The sequence below is a fragment of the Cygnus atratus genome, chromosome 2 (genome assembly GCF_013377495.2).
Source record: "Cygnus atratus isolate AKBS03 ecotype Queensland, Australia chromosome 2, CAtr_DNAZoo_HiC_assembly, whole genome shotgun sequence".
In the NCBI taxonomy this organism is placed as follows: Eukaryota; Metazoa; Chordata; class Aves; order Anseriformes; family Anatidae; genus Cygnus; species Cygnus atratus.
Genome location: NC_066363.1, coordinates 140,658,928 through 140,680,080, shown reverse-complemented (window position 1 = coordinate 140,680,080; position 21,153 = coordinate 140,658,928). Strand labels below are relative to the sequence as shown.

The following is a 21,153-nucleotide window of genomic DNA, read 5'->3' as shown; positions in this document are numbered from 1 at the left end:
GGAAGTGAAAAACACTCTCATAACTTCTTAAGTAAGCATGGCCCAGCTCAGATCCGAAGATCTGCCTGCCTTGCTGCGTGCACAGGAAGAATCTGCAATTAATACTGGAACAAACTAATATGTGTATTTTTGCACACAGCAGTTCACAGACAGCAGAGAACTATCCCATTTCCACTTACAGGGTTCTTAACAAGGTATTTCTGATATGAAATGCTTGTACGCTTGCTTGGCAGACATAAACTGCGTTATTGAGATACCTCCTCTAAATTCTCCTCCCTCAATTTTCAAGTCTCTGAGACATAACACACACTAAACTACAGTTTTGAACATAAACTTGAAATATAGCATTCTCTATTCAAGTACTCCAGTCAAACCCTGATAAATCAGGCTGGCCATGCAGTGATCTTATCCTTTCTGACTCTTTAATAAATCGAACCTTGCAAGTTCACGCTGTTGGAAGTTGTCACTAAATGAAATTGTGACCTTATCCGATGCGTGAACTTATCCTGCTGACAACTACATTTATTGTGTGGATAAGAATGGAGGGAAAAAAAAAGAGAGACTTTTGATAATTGTGATTTTAGCCATATGTAACTCTCACAGATGGGATCTTTTTGATGTTCCATTAATGATTTGCCTACGATGAGGCTCTACTCTGGAAAAAATAATGTGCTTCATAGGTAAGTGGTAGGGGAACTGGCAAGGAGCATTAGAAGTGCATAAAGAGGCACTGGTTGACAGCAGAGAATCAGAAGCTATTAGCCTAACACAAAGAGCTTTGAATTAGCTTGTAATTGCACTGGAAAAGATAACATAATGGAGGTGGCAAAACAGAAACATTCTCTTTCCACAGAACACATTCCATAGCCCAAAACTCTAAAACAAGTAACTGAGAATCTGAAGCAATAACCCGAAATGTGCTAAGCCATGGCACTTCTTGAATGAATGGATGAATGAATGAATGAATACTGCATCTGCTTCCAGCACTGGCTGGAAAGCTGCCACTGCTATTGTGGAAGAGGGTTGGCTAAAACAGCAATTCACATGGCTGTGTTTTGAAAATGACCAACCATCTAACATCACCATGTTTGTTTGTCAGGGACTTAATACATCCTTTTACCTAATTCAGCCCACGAATGAGTGTGAGCTCACATCTCTCCACAGCTGATAGCACTGCACCCAGTCTCCAGCACACTCACTCTGAAATGAGAAGATCTGGGAGGTTTCAGGGTAAAATCTATTTTGCAGCACAAGTCTGCTGTGGGATGCAAGTGCCGTAACTATCTTACTATACAGACTCACATACATATGAGATAAATTCACACTAGAGTCCAAGGAGTAACAGACTAAATTACAATCAATCTTGGAAAGAAGTTTTTGTTTCCTTTGCAATGAAAATTGCATTTGCAGGGCCTTGGTTAAAGAAAAAAAGACTTATTTTCATTGTCCAGAAGCAAAGGTAAAATTGAATTTTGCTGCCCCAAAGAAGAGAAAATAGGGCCAGTCCTCTTTTAAGAAAGAAGGATGGAAGGAAGAGCAGACTTGGGGAAGCTGAGAAAACAGCTCTGGAGAGTCATCCTGGAGGGAGGGTTGCTATTCTGCTGCCGCTGTTTCCAGTGAAGGCCTTCTGAACTGAGCAGCCTTCTTCCTTTCTCTGATGTCACTGCAACCCCCCATAAATTCCTCCCCAACCCCATTCCTCCCTGGTCCCATCCATTCTAAGGAGTAAGGTCAACAGAACATTTTAGAATGATGGCTGTGTGTGGATCAGACACAAGGATAACCCATGGGTATAACCCACCTCTCTAAGCAACCACTCTCCTTTACCTATACTTAGAATTATGTCCAATTAGGTCCAAATAGCAAACATAAAGCAGGAGAAGTTGCCACCTGCTGCTTCATTCCTAAATGAGCTGCCTAACATTGCTCCACCTTGCCAATGCTGCCACAGGGCAGCTGTGCACTTTAGGTAAGGATGACAAATGAAGAAGCTTCTCCATCCTCTGTAACAAAAACCTTGCTATTCACTACCTGTCTTTAGGGTCTTGAAAGTCAGAAGTAGTTTCTTTATCTCTCCTACCTGCTGCTAGTAGCGCAAATGGCAGAGAGTGCAGGTGCTATCCTTATCTTCAACAGCACTGTCCTACAATGGGCAATAAAGGGAAGGAAAGAACATTCTGAAAGTGAGGGTAGGGAAAGAACAGACAAAGGTATTCAGAAAAAAAAAAAAAAAGAGCATGGAAAGAGGAAAACAAAAACAAACAAAAAATAAGTCAAGAGAGGGGGAGTCTAAGGAAGGAACCATTTGAAGTTTCGAGTTGGGTCTGCTCAGGCTACAAGACTCAGCCTGAAGACATGGGAACAGAAGATATTCAGGAAACAGAGGGAGGCAGAAACCTTGCAGGAGTGAGCAAACACATACATACTTCCAGGCCTGAAAACTGGCCTATTAAACATCTAAACCATTCTCTACCTCCAAGTAGCCAGATAATAATAGTTTAGTGCAGGCAACTTTTTTTTTTTTTTTTTTCTGAGAAAAAGTTTCATTACTAATTTTTTAATACACACTAGGCTCTGGCTAATACCACCACACTGACACAGTACTCCAGCTTTTTTACTGGGACATTAGGTGTAGGTACAAATGCTGTTCCAGATTCCCAACTGCAATGCAGACCTAAACTCAGTGATGTGAAGGTGCATTATACCTCACAACACAGGCACAGTTTTCAGAGACCACAGTTTCAAAAGAAGTGTTTGTACTGACACTTCAAAAATAAAAATTTGTACTGTATTTGTAAGTTCTTTACATACTTTTGTAAATCCAATACAAAAGAAACAGTCTTACATTCCTATAGCACTTCACACTCCTATAATGCATGGAATTTAGCAGGAACACAAGATTTCATATCAGGTTAGAAAAGCACAGACCTACAACGGTGAACACATCAATTTGAAATGACAATGCTACTTCTGAATTTCAGGGTGCCGGCACTGTTAATTAAAGAAATGCTAAACAGCAGAGAAATTGAATAACTACTAGAGGTAATAGTTAGTGGAAACCCGCATAATAATTGTCCATCAAATATGTCATGAAAATTGTTTTCAAGGCTTAAGCTGAACTATTACAAAAATTACTGTTTTCTTCTTGTTAGTTAGGAAGGAGTACATGAAGGACACTGCTGCTAGAGTCTGCTTAGCTTCTTAGTGGAACAACCTTACACAGCAGCTGTATAGACTTTTTCTTTATTTGGGCTGATTTGCTAAACTTATAGAAACCTATTCAAAGGAGAAAGGGAAAAAGACAAGCAAGTTAAAGATGTTTACACAATATACTCTAAGAAATGTCAATGATTTGTTCACTTGTTTCCAAGTCTACAGTTCATTTCAGTTTCTCAGCAAATTCCTTAAAATATGAAAAATATTCTGTTAATATCAGCATCTAGTCTACAGACAGGCAACATTAATGCAGCCTGTTCTATGCACTTCCATATGCTGACACTGAGTTCTCTTTCCCTGACAGAATTCCAAAGAAAAGGCAGTGCTTGCTCACTCTTCCAGCTACTGACCACAACAAAGACATTGCCACGTCCCTAAATTTGTGGTTGCCTTGTGTTCAGGAAATTGGAAAGAGGGTGACTGCACCCAGGAGAATACTAGGGACAGAACTACAGAAGGCTAGAGCCAAAGGGGCAACTGGTAAAGAAGCAAAGATCCTTTTATCTTTTCAATCATCTTAAAAAAAAAAAAAAAAAACACGGAAGTTTGAGGTACATTCTGATTTATGGATGGTTCTCTACCCTACTCCACTGGCTGTGACATAGACATGCAATGCACAGTGCTCTAATCCCACATAATGAGACAACACGACAAGGAATCTATTCAAATAACTTCAATGTGCTCAGGTTTCTCTAGCTCTAGACACAAATAGTTGCAAGTTAAATTTCAGATTTTTCAATGAATAAAAAGGCCATCATGGTGAAATCCTGACCCTAACATGAAATCAGAAGTAACTAGGTTTAGCTTTGAGTCTGCTCCACTGCAAGAGCAATTCCCACCTCTGTTTTCAAAGTCTAAATCTCATGCAAGAAGGAAAAAACATATTATTTTTGTATTTCTGAATAACTTCCCATCTTCACATCTAGGATGCAAAGCTGAGGAGGTTTTTTATTCACTGTGTGTGCTAAGGAAAAATGGGAGTAGAAATATTTACAAAAATACAACAAAACCAAAAAACAAAAGCAATCAATGTAGCTGAAGAGCCCTTCCTGCAGTTTTCTGCAAGAGGAATACCGCACACTCCATTCTCACACGGACACTCTATACTGGCAAAAAGGATTCCCAATTATATTATAACACTGTGCAGACCCGGTGGGTTGAGTAGGCACTTTATCCCAGTTACACGTAGCTTGCACAGCTTCGCTCTCTCTCTCTCCATCACAAATACACATGATACAGAAATGCCAGACTTGGCAAGAGCAAGCTGATGATATTACTGAAGAGGGCTTTCTCGATAAGATCATCATCTGTTTCTGGACTCTTGGGTTTGCTCCCTTTCTCAGCAGAGGAAGAGCCGCCCCTGATAAATGTTCCTTTGTGTGCGGATTCTCCCCCGATATATGCAAAGACATTTCAGTCCTGAGTCTGTCTGTTTTATCAGTTGCTTCATATAGGTAAAATACAGTAAGAGTTATACGGAGCATTGTATGTAAAACAATACGAAGTGGACAAAATTAAAAATAATGCTTTTTTAACTCAGCTGGAAGCCTTTTAAAGAGAAGCTATTCTGCAAGCAGAAAATTAAACATTTCACTATCACCTACATCAATTTTTCCCTAGGACTTTATGGAATCCTTTTAGCTGAAAGATGCCACCTTTTTTTTTTTAGGTCTGAACAATATTATTTGTACATATGACATTTAAATAAAATAATTAATATCATATTTTTGATTTTCTAATTTATTTTTTACTTGGAAAAAGTGACAAATACCCAGGTAGCTTGTGTTCTTAGTAAATGCAGCAAGCTAATAAAGTTAACTTAACATGAACACTGCTGCACTAACATTGACATAATGAAATATATTAAATGAACAAAAATGTTTTGGGAAGTATTCTTTTTAACTGTAGAAGCAAGAGCAGTGAGATCATCTGTGACTGTATCTGCTGTGTCTTCTCAGTTTACGGTACTTATGCTTCAAGATAGAAGGATCTATTTCCATCTCTCATTTGTGTAACAGCAGATGAACTTATTTGCTTTCTACCAGATATGCATGCTCAGAGCTATGAAACCACTGCTTGGATGCTGATTTCTAGCTCAGAGTTTGTAAGTCAGACTGCTTAAATGTCTTACAGAAGAAAATGCCTTAACATGGTTTCCCCATTTCCTTTCAATGTTCACAACAAATTTATGAAAGCAGGAGAGTACTAAGAAAAAAATAAAAATTTCAACAAAGACTTGAATATATCAGTGTTTAGTGTGACGATCCAAAAGGTCTAGTTACTGTTGAGATTAGGAAGGAGAAAGGGGGGCTGGGACAAAGGGAGATTGAATGCCATGCTCCAGTGCATGCATGCAATATATAGTTCCATCCATTATAATTACAATTTATATGAAAAGTAAAATTATTATAAATAGAGATAAATGTAGTATAACTAAAATGTACAATATCAAGATTCAAATTAATCATTTCTTCGCACTTGCTGGAGATGGCCATGCATAACAGACACATGGCTCTGCACTGCTCCAGCACTCATGAGTTATGTGCTTATCTACATCTTCTATGATCAAGTACCAGCAGTGACCAACACAGCTTTTTACCACTGTTGCCAGACAGGGAATGACTGCTGTTTTTGGACATGGACCAGAGTACCCTCACTTGCTCCTTCAGTGCCTCAGTCTGGACTATCACACTGCTTTCACACGCAGCTATATCTTATCATAGCTGAGGCTCTGAAGCTGATATAAGGAGTGATGCCCATTTATAAGGCAGACTATATAGCTATGAGTGAAATAACCCTTGAACAGAGAGATTGAGCACAAGTCCTATGCACTACCTAAACCTACTCTGGTAGGCTTACATACTTTCCTACTCTGAGGCTTACATAGGACTTAAGTAGAATATTGGTCATGAGGCAGCCTTCTCTACACGAATGATCTTGACCTTCGTATGAATAAGTACCAGGGGCATGTGTGCAAAGCATATCCCAAATGATTTTGCCTTATGACCTTCCCGTTTTTGGAGTGCAGGCTTTGGACACCCCATTGCTCCTTGGACAGAGGCAGCAACTGGGGAGCCCGGGGAGCAGCCTGGGGTGGTGGTCTCCCCCAGGGCAGGGGCACATAGATGGTGCCACATCATTCTGCTGGAGTATGACTGGAACATGGAGTCTGACTCCTCAATGCCTAGATTTTATCTCTGTATGCAGTGAGTGAAAACATGCCCACGTCCTCTATGGCCTTAATGAAAATTTCAGCCTAAATAAGTTATTTAGGGTCTCAGAGTGAGTCAATGCTGGCAGCAGAGCACATACAAGAAACTTATCATTTTGAGGAAAGAGGAAAGTATTTCTGGCAAGACACAGCCACTAAATAGTAAGTGTCAACAGAGATCAAAAGAATTATAACTCAGAATATATCTGGGCTACAGAATTATTTTGTCTCTGAAGCATTAAAACTGCCTCAATACTATGATTTTTAAAAATAATAATGTCAATTTATATTATCCTTTAATGGTGAAATAATATAAGAATCTAAGAAGTAGAAACCGCTATTAAGTATTAAGTATATTGAGTTAAATGACTCAAGTACACAGGAAAGAATCACATTGTAACGGCTGCAGGTTGATATCTTCATTTTCTTGCTGATAAAATTGGCTGTTTAGAAAATGAAATATAGTACCGTAAGAACTTCCTTAAAATATATCTGCTCCTTCTCTTCCTCCCCAATAAAAAAAATCACATGCATTAACCCAAAGATTTCTCTTCTCAAATGAAGAGAAAATTTCTATTTTAGTCATGACTGTTATTTCGATGTACATAGATACCTTTGAACTTAACAATTCTTTTCTGATAGGAACAATTTGCTGTACAAGGACTCCTGAAGAAGGACAGTTTTACTCTACTAGTTGTTTTTTCTTTTCATTTTTTTTCCAATATATTTTAATCTCAGTTAATAAATTACATTAACAGGCTGTACAACGTGTCAACTTAAACAGATTAAAAAATCTAGACAAATAAATCCCACTTTTACATATCCAAGGGTGCAGTTAGACATTTCAAAATCAAGCCTTACAACAATGGAAAAAGCTCGAACCTCAACACAACCCCCTTGAGCCTTGAACCACTCTCTGGCAGACTGCAGGACTTCAGTGTAAAGCCATTTCATATCCTGCTGCCTGCCCCTTGTCCAGTTTGTCTGCCACCTGCCCTCTCCCTGTCACCTTCTGTGGCCCCACTGTTCCCCTTTACATGAGCAGCAAGCACTGGGTCATGTCCAAGTTCCCAGTGACTGCCTCCAACTATATCCAGATGTAAATGTCAGAAAAACAGGAAGAGTAAGTTGCGTACACTTTCCTTTCCATGACTGGTTTCTAGCTTTCTGTCTTCCCCTATTGATCTGAGACCATTTGCCAGCCAAGCCAAATCTGCCCCTTTGGATTCCCAAAAGCTGCTTCTTTCCAAATGCAACTCAGAGGCAGACAGTCTTTTGACTGACAACTATATCTTGTCTCAGTCACCAAATATCATGCTGAGTCTGAATTTTTCCATCCTCTTGACCATACTCTAACCACAGAAGCGTGATGCTCCAGAGCAGACTAATTTATTACACACACACACAAACATTTAAGACTCAGTGTGTACATACCCAACATATGGGGCAGACTCAGCAATAGCTGGGTTACTACCAACTTTGTTACTACATAAGTTTATTATTATTTCTTTTCCTTTCACCTCTGTATACTCTATGCTTTACACAGTCAACACACAGCACAAAAGACCTTATCTTCCAGTCCACAAACAGAATCTCCTCAACGACCTGACCACCACCAGGAGTCAGAAGAGCTACTGCCTGAATGATTTCTGCAATAGCACCCACATCCAGCTGTGAAAGTAGATGTCCATGAGGATAATGTCCATGAGGATAAAGCCAAAGCTAAATGATGAAGTAACAGCTAGGGAGAAGTTCTCATTCAGAAATAAAAAGTCTGAATTTTTAACATGAATACAAGCCTAATAATATGCAGGAAAATATTTCTTTTTGCTTTTTAGTCAGCTGCCCTTGTTATAAATGCACGTCTCTCCTCTGAAAGCTTTTTTTTTTTTTTCTTTCCAAAACAGATACCAGCTTTGAAGTCTCTATTCAACCACCATGAAAACATTCCTAAACTACCTCCAGGTACTGCCAGCAACCCCTGAGGTACTGCCTCTGAATGAAGCTGCAGTCTCCAAGAAGACAGGGACCATATTTCACCATATTTACTTAAACTGTCATTCACACTGTCTGGATTACACAAAGAATAATAAAATTGAAATAAACTGAAGATACATCCTAACAGAAAGATTAAATGAAGACTGAACTGTGAACACTAATGATTCCCAAGAAGGACTGAGTGCTCTCACATGTGAGAATATATATATATACATATAAATAAACATAAGCAGCTTAAAAAGTATTTGACTCTGCCAAAGATGGCCATGGTATGTTTAGGTACTTTTCAAATGCTTATGATGTCTTCTCCTTTTGGCAACCAATAAAAAACACTGGAAATTGCTTTATAAAATGAGAGAGAAACGTACTCAAAAGGCAGTACCAAAGAAACATGTAAAACTCAAGCCTCTGCTCACTACCATGTAGTACTTTGTCACACATCACAAAAAACACTTCCAAGAAACTATCAAATGAAGTAAATACAAGTGCATTTTAGGGAAGACCAGTGTTAATCTTGAAAGGTCTGGGTTTTGTAAATTGGATCTAAGCCTACACCCTACAGGACCTCCAAAATCACTCATAATCTGTCTAACTCTGGAAGTAGTAATGCTTCCTTTCTCTCACCTTTTATTGACCTGTTTCTTTAGGTAGCAAGCTATGAAGAGCAGGAACTATAACTGTGTTTGCATGTATACATATACAAACACACAAAAAAGTAAAGAACACTGACATAGATATACAGATACACATTATAGATAGATAGATAAGTATGCATACTCACATGCTTTTATGTATCTATAAAGTATAGTATCTAGGAAAAAAGGAACTCTGTTGATAGAAACCAACAGCTTGTAGGTGATTCTGTAAAGACACACATTAAAAAATAACATATCTTGGCATTCTGAAAGGTATGCCCTTTTCAAGTATGCTGCATCTCTTTTGTCTCTGGCAAGGAGGCTTGCAAGGGGGCTTTGATTATGTTTCTGATATATACTTTGTATCATTTTTGAGATTAGCTAAACAAAGCTCAGTCACTCTATCCTCTGAATAAAGTGGAAAGACAGTCAGAAAGAAAGAGGACTACTTTCATATATATTATTTGAAGTTTGAGGTCATTGCTTTCATTTAATTTTGGGATTCATCTAAATTCAACCAATACACGTTTTTAGTCTTGAAACAATTATGGCCAATAATTGTATTTATATAGGAAAATATTTGTTCTTTTTATCACTTAGATACCCTCACAAAATAGCAAATCATACCTTTGAAATACAAAGAGTGCAATTGTTCCAAAATATCACAAGTAACACACAAAAAAAGAAAACCATTCACTCCACAAAACACTTATCTGCCACTGAAGCATACACAGATCTCCTTTCCTAATCTATTGCCATCTTGCTACAAATATTTAGATAATTTGAGTGGCAGCCCACTCTTCAGTGTCATTCCAGGACAAATACATCACCTCTTCGCTTCCTAGTATAGATTCTCCTCTGATCCTGTGAGTTTTACAATCACGCATCATTATTTGACTTTTTTCACAAGCATCCATTTAGACACCTCCTGACAACAGAACCATCAGCAGTGCATGCAATAAAATTACTGCTGTTGCTTCCTGTCATGAACAAATGTAATAAAACCTCTAACAGCAAATCAATGTCTACACTTTGTAACTACTGTAATTATGGTAGGGAGCGGCACACAAATCAATATTAAGACTGTGAGTACAAGCTTTAGGTTCAGCAGTCATTCCTAGTAGCTGTTCACATTTTGCACATTTGTAGAGCACTTGTAAAAATAAAGCAATTCTCTATGTAACCTGTATCACAGAACTTACAATTATCTATCAACAATACACTTCTGTATCCATAAAGCTTTAAGTTTTCTCATGGAGAAACGGAGGTATCACATCTCACCTGTCCTAAACCAAGAGAGCTTGGTATAAATAGTGTAGAATTTAAAAGCACTACACAATAAAGATACCAGTGTCTGACAAAACCATTATTTCACTGAGAGGTATGATACTTCCCTCTGAAAGGCAATAAAAAGTAAATTCCACACTGCACTGTACATAAAGAACAGTTAAAATGAAAAATTTGTTGTGTGACACCCCATGTTGTTAACAATATAGGCAGATCAAGATAAGTGGATGGATTTGGATCATCATCAGAAGACACGAGGCCATATTTGCTAGTCTATTATGTCATGTTTCGTGAATTCATGAACTCAAGAGTGCAATAACTTTTGGTGACATGATGGAGAAGTTACATTTCATACATACTCTAAATACACAGGCAAGATAAATGAATTAAAAACAGCAACCATATTGTTTCTTTAAAATGTTATTGAGCATATAGCATATGGATAATTCTGAAATCTAAAGCATACAAACAATTAAGAAAATAGCAATGGAAAGCAAATTGTGATTGCCAGATGATTTACATCAAATTAGCCCTTATCTTTGTAAACCAAAACAGTAGGAGAACATGAATAAGAAAATAATGCTTAAGAGATTCTTTGAAAAGTTAAAAGGGAGCACAGCACCAAAATCAGATGCATTATGTCTGGAATTGACAACTGATTCAAAATGTTGCCCTCTCCCAAAAATGACTCACCCTATTTGGAAGGGCCATACCATTCAGGGACCAATCTCTATTCACATTTCCCTTCAACCACTCCTTTTCAAAACACAGGTAAGATTAAAAAAAAAAAAAGTTCAAAGAATAATTTTAAGAGAAAATGGTGGTAAGGTTGGTAGAAAATGACACAGTTCTACGCACATTTTTTCAGTTTTATTATTTGACCAACCCATCATATAAATCAGTTGCTTTGATGTAATTGCATTTAGCTTTAGTCACTAAAAATGTATACAATTTTGCACTTTCAAACTTATGCTTTAACAATATGCTAATTATACAGTTCAGATGATCTGGAAAGAAATCCATTCATTTTGCACTGATGATATAAGGGAGTGACAGTACAATTTACATTAAGAAATGTTTTCTCATTTTTCTCAAAAATTGGTTTGCACTCAGCTGAAGAAATCTAAATTCAACCAACAGGCATCCCTCCCTGTTCTCCATGGTTACAAAATAACATGACAATCTTGAACGATGAACAAGAACCATATAAGAATGGGTTACAAAAACTCCTCTGGACACAGGTAGACAGGCAGGCAATGTTTTCCTCTGTAATCTGATTAAATAGATGATTATTGTATAGAAAAATATTGAAATGCTAGTAGCAAACAATTCTTAGTGCGATTATTCCAAACATGTAGAATTTGCTATTCTAAATTGCCCAAATTAGCCCCAGGGGCAGGTGGCCAGTCGTACTTTAAGGGATGACTGCTAGCTGGAGACACTAATATAAAGTTTTCCCTTTAGTTTTTGGCATTGTTCATATACCTTTGTTTACTCCAAGTTTAGCAATAATATACCACAACTGTGCTTTTGCCACGCATTTGCCTGACACATTAATATTAACCTGTATAGACAGAGCTTGAAAAAGAGTGATTGTTTTGTTGTGATTTTCCTTTTAGTGCCTAAAGGATATGGATGTCATCAACTGGGAGATGGCATAGTGAGAATCCTGCTTCCTGAAACAATATCTCCATCATCTACAGACATCTAAGTACATGAAATTTGAGGGCTAAAACCAGTCTTAATTTATCCATTCAATTCAGAACAATCTTGCCAGATATACTATGGAAAAAAAAATACCCATAACTTATCCCCAGTCTTCTATATCTCATTACTTTGTGGATTTGTGGGGAAACATGGCATCTGAGATTTTTGGGGGGAACATGTAGCTGTACAGATACAATTGCACCATTGTTGGAATGTAGTCATAGCCATGATATTAGTAGTCAATCAGTATTAAACCTGCATCTATACATAGCACAAATAACTCATTGTAATGATGTGCCATATCACTAGACTAAGTAGTATTTTCTTATACACACAGCCTAAAATAGTCTGGCATCCAAAATACAGATGCAGAGCTTTTAAAGATTAGAGAAAATAGAGGTTGAAACAATGGAAAAAGGTCTACAAGAATGGATAATTCAAGTAAATGATTACAGACTATCACACCAAACATTTTTGCAATTTCATTTAATAAAGGAAGTTTATTTAAATAATTTAGAGTCAAACTATTAAATGTTTCTATCAGACAATACTTGGCATTTTGGAAAGAACATTTTGGATATAAGAACACCACATTCAGGTAACTATTTTCCAGCTTCTATTTGTATTATAAATGTATTTCTCACAGGGAGGAACAGACCTTGAACACCAAATTAAAACTAGCATTACTGGGAGACTTACAAGAAGTGTGAAGACAGAAGCATGCAAGCCTGAGGACAAAAAAAAAAAAAAATCCATCATAATATAATTCTACAAAATAAAGATGAGGTTAATCTGAAACCTGAGAAAATTAATATCAAGATTTTAATTGACCTCAGCAGGTTTCAGATTAGGCCCTGCGTGTTCAATGTGATGGTTCAGCGTAATTTTGCAACGTTTCTCAAGAATGTTCACCCCATTACCACTTAACCTTCCCTCAATCATTTTTCGATTTCCGTTGAAACTGAGGTGTCTGGAATTAATCTCTGCAGTTACTTCCCTCTTTGCACAAACATATTTTCAAAAGCATTTTTGAATATGCAGAAGTAAATTCTAACAGTTACTGTTCTTTTTTAAAAAAGAAAGCCATAAAGAATGCAAAATTCTGCAGTGATTTTCTCTGGAATATTTCGGGATGACAAATTGTGGGCTCTGAAAAACAAAAAATAAACAGAGGAAATCAGTGGTTATTTCCAATACACACATACTATTCACTACACCAGAACGTTTCAACCCTTACAATGAGATCCACTCATATACCATGACAGTGGGATGGAAGAGGATATAACGGCCCTGTTTAAAGTTCTATTTCAACTGAAAGATTTGTTTTGGAAGTGAGCGTATATTGAAAATATAAAATTTTAAAGACTATATTTTGATTTTCAGATCACTGATTTTCAGATTTTTTTTACGAAAACTTTCTGAAAGTTTGTGTTTTATGCACAGAAAATATGTGGTTTTGTTGTTGTTGTTGTTTGTTTGTTTGCTTTCTATATTTTTCTCCAGTACTTTCGAATTCCAACAGCTTAACAGCCTCCGACAACTTAACAGCTCTTTCATTCTCACTCTGTTCCACTAAACCTGAAAGCCACCCTCTAGAAACAGTGAATTTGATCAGTATTTCAACCTGCACACTTCACTGTTTCAGGCTTCATAAGCAGAAAACCAGAATGATAAATTAGACTCAGTATATCATGTCTCTGTTCAGTTTCTTGGCGCTATCGGCTTGAAGCTAAGAGAAGTCATAATCTGCCAGTTGCTGTATCATAGTCATTTTAATGATACAAAAGCATGTACAATGAATAAGTTGAGGATAACTCTTCACAGTTGTCCTTGTCCCCTTGTTTCATTTTTTTTTCCTTTGGTTTCTGTTTCTATGGGAGACACTCTTCAAATGTTTGCAGAAGTTCAAATGAGAATGAAAAAAAAATCTATATTTATAATGGAGAGCAACACTAAGGCAATGGGAATTCTAGAGACAACTTAAACATCTGAAATGCCCCTGTTACATTTACAGTCTTATGATTCACGCATTCGACAACACATACCTGAAAATCTTCAATGCCTGTTTATGAATGCTTGACTGTTCCCTTGCGCTAGGTCTGTGAAATAGAATAAGGGAAAAAAAAATCAATTCCCATAAATACAAAAGCCACGTCATCTGCATTCAACACCAGAATGTGACATTGTACATATACATATATGCAAATGATTACCTGATTCATGTTGTCCGGTTCCAGAAATGCAGGCTGCTGTCAGTTTTCTACCTAATACCATTTGGGCATTTCTGCTGCACTACTGGCAGCCCCAGATAGAAGAGTATCTGATGTGCAGGACTCCATCAAGTGAAATTCCAATTTGGCCTTTTTATCTCATGAGTGTTGGACTCTGCACAAGTAATAATACAAAATATCTCTCACCTGCAAATGATTTACAATAACATAATCAATAATTTATTTGCTCTGATTCACTTTACTGTGCAAGAAAGCAGCATTCAACATGTGGAAATATTTTAAAAGAAGAAATTACAACAAATTCCAGTCATTATGGCTTTTATACTACTTGCTTCTCTCCTTTCATGTACGTTTACAGTCATAGTGACTACACCAAGACAAGACCATTCAGGAGGTCATTGACACAACTCACCCACCAAGAGCAGTTGCTAATAACAGACCACTTTCTAGGGTTCTGCCCGAGGCCTCTAGGGTTTAAGCTGCTGTGTTGGCCGTTGCTTCCCAACGGAGAAATGTTGCTACCAAGTATTTTAACTCCCCCATCCTGCCGACCTCTTGTGCATTATGACATTGTTGAGGCTCTAAGTCTTGTTGCTAAAGGCCCTAAATGCAGAAGTGTGCTGCATTCAAGGCTTGTAGCTTGTAGAAGGGAAAACAGAGGCTGGTTAAATGAATGCTGCTCAAAAGACTGAGTCAAATCACTCTGAATTTATGATCTAAATTGCACTAATGGACAGTTACCAACAGTTAGACAATGTATGGAACTTGCTATTCCACCATAGCATGTTCACATATCTGAACCCTTAATTCTACATCATAATTTTTCCATACTAAATGATTTTCTTTCTCCTGAGCTGCACATTATTAATTAGTGAACATAATTATGTTGTAAATCAGATTATCTGCTGGGAAAATAATTGGGAGAAGGTGAGCCAGAAGGGGGTGGGGGGGAGGGTGAAGAAAAGGAATATATGGGTTATTTACACATGCACTAGCTACATAACTGTGTATTACAAATAAATGTAAGGAGGTTTAGGAGGGAAAAAAAAAAGGCACATCTTCCTGGTGGCCCCAGTAATTTTTCCCTTTCTTTTTCTTGGGAGTGCGTCTACATGTTCAAGGGTGTGTGTACACAGGCAACATAGGAGTAACAGCTGTGTGTGTATCCATTTCCTTTAATGAACTCTTCTCTTTTTACCTTATTTGATGTTGTATGTTTTTTTTTCAACCAAACACACCTCTTAGTATCAAACCACCTTATTTTTACAAGTACAAAACTTTTATTTACACAATACAACGAAAAACTCATTCCAACTATACAGAGCATCGTTCATTTTTTATAAGGGTCTTCTGGTTTTCTTCTTAGACCTTTCTCTTGGTTTTCACGAAGACGGTATCAGAGAATCCTAAAGTTAAGCATTACATGTATAGCACCACAGACCCAATAGCACCACAGACCATAAAACTGAACCACCATTACTTGCTCCCTTAGTACCTCTTCTGCAGCACTGAAGGTCCCCTGCATTCTGGTCTCCCAACCTTACAAGGTCCCCATGCTCCAGATTCCTGCTTCGCTTAGCTGCAAATCTAAATGGCCTGGCTCTTCTTCTCTATTACTTTCTTTGCATACTACTTCTGAGGCTCCCTCCCACACTGGTTCTAGTTTAACAAATTCCCTCCCTTCCCTTGTGCCCAGAACTATTTTATACCATAGAAGATGTCTCCATAACTACATACAGTCTTACTCTAAAGAACAAACCATTAGTCCCGTGCATGGGAATGAAGGCAGGTTTTATTTATTAGTTACTTTTTAAAGTGAACTTTTTCTGAGGCAAAGGTAATTGTGCACATTTCTGGTGGGCCACAAGTTGTTTGTCAAGGATCAGGAACTGAAGAATCTTGTTCTTGATAATAATTAAAGATAAGGTAAGTAATCATGAATTTCATTTAGTACACTCAGTACTTGATCAACATACTGTGTACTGCATGTAAGTCCTTCAGAAATTATTTTTTAAGCTCCCTTTAGTTTCTGTTACTTTTCTTTTTTTTTTTTTTTTTTTAATATCCTCTGTTGCTTTAGCATATGACACAGAAATATGTAAGTAAAATGCAATTCAGCAATCGTGGCCTCTTGACAGCAAATAGATCTAAAAATTCTAATAAAATTGTATGCAGCTCAAGTAGGAACAAGTATCTTGACTTTGCCTTACTCAACCCAAAATCCTTAAAAAATACACTTCTTCCTTTCAACATTAATATTTTCAAAATATAACCCTTTCAAAGTATAACACTTGATTGAAATTTTATTAAAATCTGAATATTCTAGATCCAAATCTAAATAATCTTTATTTTTTAATATTCACTCACAAATTTCATTGCCTTGTCAGAAAAAAAAAATATATATTCTTGCCTGGCAAGATTTGTTATCTTCCTTCCTTTCATCTCTTCATCATAAAAGTGTCCCCAGCATAGTCTGTAGTCATTATGCACTTTTTACAAACTATTGAAAAAATAAGTGCCTAAAATAAAAGATAGGGGAAGAAAAAAAAAAAAAAAGCTATTCGGCACCTTGCTATGAAAACCAGGAACTGTGTTTTATAAAGAGGTTATGTAGGAAGTGAGGTTCCAGAAGCAAAGGTTTCATTTTGAATGCATTTCTACCATCTCACATTTTTTATATTCTTGGGACCATCAACAATTTCAACTGCTGCAATGACAAACAAAAATAGTTAGACAGGCAGATTCAGGTAGGAAAGCAAATTCTACCCTTAACCTACCACTTTGTGTTGAATCCCCCCAGATGGGGAGAGTGGATTTAAATTAATGGAGAATGGTTTTTAAACTAGAAGAGGGGAAATTTAGATTAGATATTAGGAGGAAATTCTTCACTCAGAGGGTGATGAGGCACTGGCACAAGTTGTCCAGAGAAGATGTGGATGCACCTCCCTGGAGGTGTTCAAGGCCAGGTTGGATGAGGCCCTGGGCAACCTGATCCAGTTGGCATTCCTGCACATGGCGGGGGGGGGCATGGAACAAGGTCACCTTCAGGTGACCTTTCCAGACCAAGCCATTCTATGATTCTGTGAAAAATGAGGAAACTGTAGTCTTCAAAAGATTGGAAAAATGTGCTTCCTACAGCTCACACTGCCAAGGAAATGGATATCTTTTCCTCATTGCTAATTTTACTTCAAAATAGCACAATGCTGTGAGTACAAAATTCCCAGCTGACCTCAGCATACATTTGTAGATTAATACTTAAAGCATACATTTATTGATTAATATTCAAATGCACTGCACCACTGCCGCTAGTCCAGAAAAATAAAAACTGTTTGTGCAAAGCAATAGAAGATGTCTTGGGTATGCCAACCATTTCCAACCACATTCCTACTCAAAAGTCAATTACAATGTAATCTTACAGTTTCAACTAATAAAAATGTAAAAGTAATTTTAAAGCAAGACCTTTTCCTAAGTTGTACTGCTAATAAAAAGAAGTGGTTTGCATAAAAATATCCTTTTCAGGTTTTCAGATGCGACAGATGGTTCTTGCCTTGTCTTGAAAAACATGAAAACAATGTTATGCACTTCACAAACAGTCCATCCATAAGATTGTACGTCAAAAGACTATGATGAAGGACAATGTATTTCCAATAGCTGTGTGACTACAAAAGAGAAGTATGTAACATCAAATGAACTTCACTTATCCTCAGTTTCAACCCCAGCTGTCATATATATCATAAAACACTGGTATCCCTGTATTACTCCGCTTTTAATTTCTCCCAAAGGATGATCCAGTCAGTAGAATACTCTTCTCTAAAATATAAATAACTCACAGTTGGTTGAAATGGAACATTTACATGCCAGGCACAGAACACATTCACACATATATATGGATTTTATCCACACTGTCATTTGGTATTGGGGTAGTTTCACATAATTAATGTTGTGGATTTTTTTTAACTTATTATGTAAGACTATTATTGAAGTACACAGCTCCAGGTCCTGCAGGGAATGTCACATATCCTCTAGATGTCTTTGGAGATTAATTCTGAGAACATTATAATTCTGAGCAGGATCCACTGTAAGGAGTCAATCACTATATTAGCATTATAACGGTTCTTCAATATTTGCTCTGTTGGAAGAAACAAAATATTTTTGTGCCTGCAGTCTGGACTGTAAGCTACCCTCCACATGCTCACTAAGCTGGTATTTTCCCTCCAATGTATTCCTATCTTGAGATTTAACTCTGCATTTTAGCAATACTCTTTTTTTGTTGTTGTTGTTGTTGTTAACATTTTAGTTACTTCGTACTTCAATCTTTCACACATCAATGTTGGAAACTAGGGATGTGAGTAAAAGTTGCATGGTTGAACTTTCACTGTGGGACTCTAGTGTACAAAGCGGCAAATTTCTTTACTGAATTTTCAGTACCTTTAGCATAATTATAGTAGTAACTCTGAAAATACAAATGAACATATACTTTGGATTTAAATGCTTTATTTTATGATGTTCACCATTACAGTCCCATGTGGCAATATTTTTCCATGGTTTTATAGTGGTTGTACCTTTGTTTCCCACCAACTTATGCAGACAAAATATAGCCTACTACATGTAAGCACATTGGTAGTCTGTAACAAACAAAGGCATAACTTATCCCAAACCCAGCGGTGTCACTTTCCAGTTACTTCAGCTGGCTTTGAACAGGCACACCGGAAACAGTCCCCAAACAGCATGACTGCATTCGCACAGACATTCCCATCGGAGAACTGCAAGTGTACAAACTGTGGAGACGCGTTTTGAGAACCACACTTTGGGCAGATGGCAAACAAAAATTTAAATGAACATGTTTCCCTGAGAACATTCAGATCTGCATTTTCATAAGCTGGAAATGTTACAAAAAGATATTTAATCACAGGAACAAAAAAGTCACCCGTTGTATCAAACACGACTCTGTACTTACTGAAAATAAGTTACTCCAGAGAAGCTCAACTGTTTTTGAATGCTTTTGGCCTTTAACCATTAGTAGATGCCTTCGTTTATGATTTTCTTAATCAAAAATACATCATCCGCAATGAATGTGGCCAGCGTAAAAAAAGCATGACAACAGAAAATGGCAAACTGTCTTTGGCCAAGAGAGTACGAGTCTGCATGGCACAGTATATTAACAGTTACCAGGTATAAACACCTTAAAAGAAAATTTATTTCACTGGAAAAACAGTGATTTTAGCAACCTTGGTGCTTCTCCTGAAGTATAAGTAGGCAGAAAAGAAAGAATAAAAAAGACACCTTTTGATGAGAGATTATGTAGTCTCTACAATCGAGTAAATTTAGTTGCTGTTGCAGCAGAGGAATGTGATAGGAAATTTTACAGTTGAAGGAGAAATGTCACAGTATTTTGATAAGAGAGCGATGAACTTTTTTTCCCTTGTGCCATTATCAAGGCGAAGTGAACAAAATACATCATTTATAACCCACTGCTCTACCATTATCTCCTGGTGAGATACTTGTTTTAAAACACACAAGGACCTTTTTTCTCTAAGACTAAAGCTCTCTGTGAGGCTCCGTCTTCCTTTATAACCATGAAAGAAAGTTGACACTTGTGTGGGCCAAAGTTTCCAGGCAACCACACAAGGGCACTTGTGCACCCTCCAGGTCACCCCCAGTTCTGAAGTACAGAGGAAGCGTATGAACAGCGTACATCCCTTTGATCAGAGATACCATCTAAAACTGATGTGGAGAGAAAATCCTGCACTCAGAAAGAAAGGCACTACAGTCTGCTAAAGCTTTCTCTTACCTAATATACCCAGAAAGTAAAGGTTAGCATGTTAGCACAAAACTAAAATATTTTTTCTTACTAGCTACCAAACACTACTGACTCTTCCTGACACCCAGTACGCTTGCCTACGTATTCTTTGCACTCTGTTTTTTTGTTTTTGTTTTGACATTAATCTCCAACATGACAGCATGGTTGGTTTACTGTACAAAGCTCATTCAGCAAACCTGTACTCGAGTATGTAATTGTGTGCTACCAAAGGCGTACTAGAAAGCAGTCAGTGGTGAGGACTTCACGTACAGGAACATTTATAGACACACACAAAACTCCACACCACTTCCACGTATGTATACCAAGCTCACAATGTAAATAGCTAACATGAAACATACCCTTTTAATTTATGTTTAATAACATAGAAAATATGTGTAATCAAAGTCTGATGCTAACTAGTCACTGTCTGTTCTAGTAAAATTAGACTGAACATGAGCCTCAGTTACTGGCAGATAACAGGGTGCAATATCTGGAGACCCTCTAATTAGCACTCACATAGTTTATTTGTCCGGTGGTAAATCAGATTCAGTCATGAGCTTAAATTATTTCATAAAAATAAAAGAAAAATTTGTTTCCAGCAATGGCAGACATATTTACAGGATCCCTCAGGTTATTTTGGTACTCCTACGTGTGATATGTTTAACAGCTAAAATGTTTTTTTCTTGACTGGTAACAGTAACGCATTTACTGAATCAGTGATGAAAAAGACACTTATGTGAACAAGAACACTAAAAAGGAAATGAAATTAAAAGTTGTTTGTTTACATTGAAAACATACCATATTTATTTCTAAAAAAAAAAAAATAAAGGAAAGCCCAAGAGATGAGCCTAATTATCATAGAACTAACTGCTTCAAGATAATTTTTAGATGCAGGAACACAAGACATATGCTTATGTAGTACTTATCAAATTACTGCGGGAGGTAACAGAACTTGAACTAATTGTCATTTTAAGTTTCAGTTGCACAAGTAGACAGTGAGACAGAAAGCTATAGATTTTGAATTGTTTTTCAAAGTTTTCATCTGGAGATAGATATTCGCAACCAACT

The 21,153-nt window shown here is 37.1% G+C and overlaps 1 protein-coding gene and 1 long non-coding RNA gene across 2 annotated transcripts in view; both read right to left on the bottom strand.

The window, feature by feature from the left end:
• The window catches only part of ZFPM2 (zinc finger protein, FOG family member 2), a 311,239-nt gene that overhangs the window by 162,239 nt on the left and 127,847 nt on the right, over positions 1 to 21,153 (bottom strand). The gene's annotated exons all lie outside the window — the stretch shown is intronic.
• On the bottom strand, positions 12,629 to 14,407 carry LOC118247915 (uncharacterized). Its single transcript, XR_004778617.2, has 3 exons — positions 14,268 to 14,407; positions 14,100 to 14,153; positions 12,629 to 13,203 (listed from the first exon to the last, which is right to left on the bottom strand). It is a non-coding gene; the product is annotated as an uncharacterized LOC118247915 (long non-coding RNA).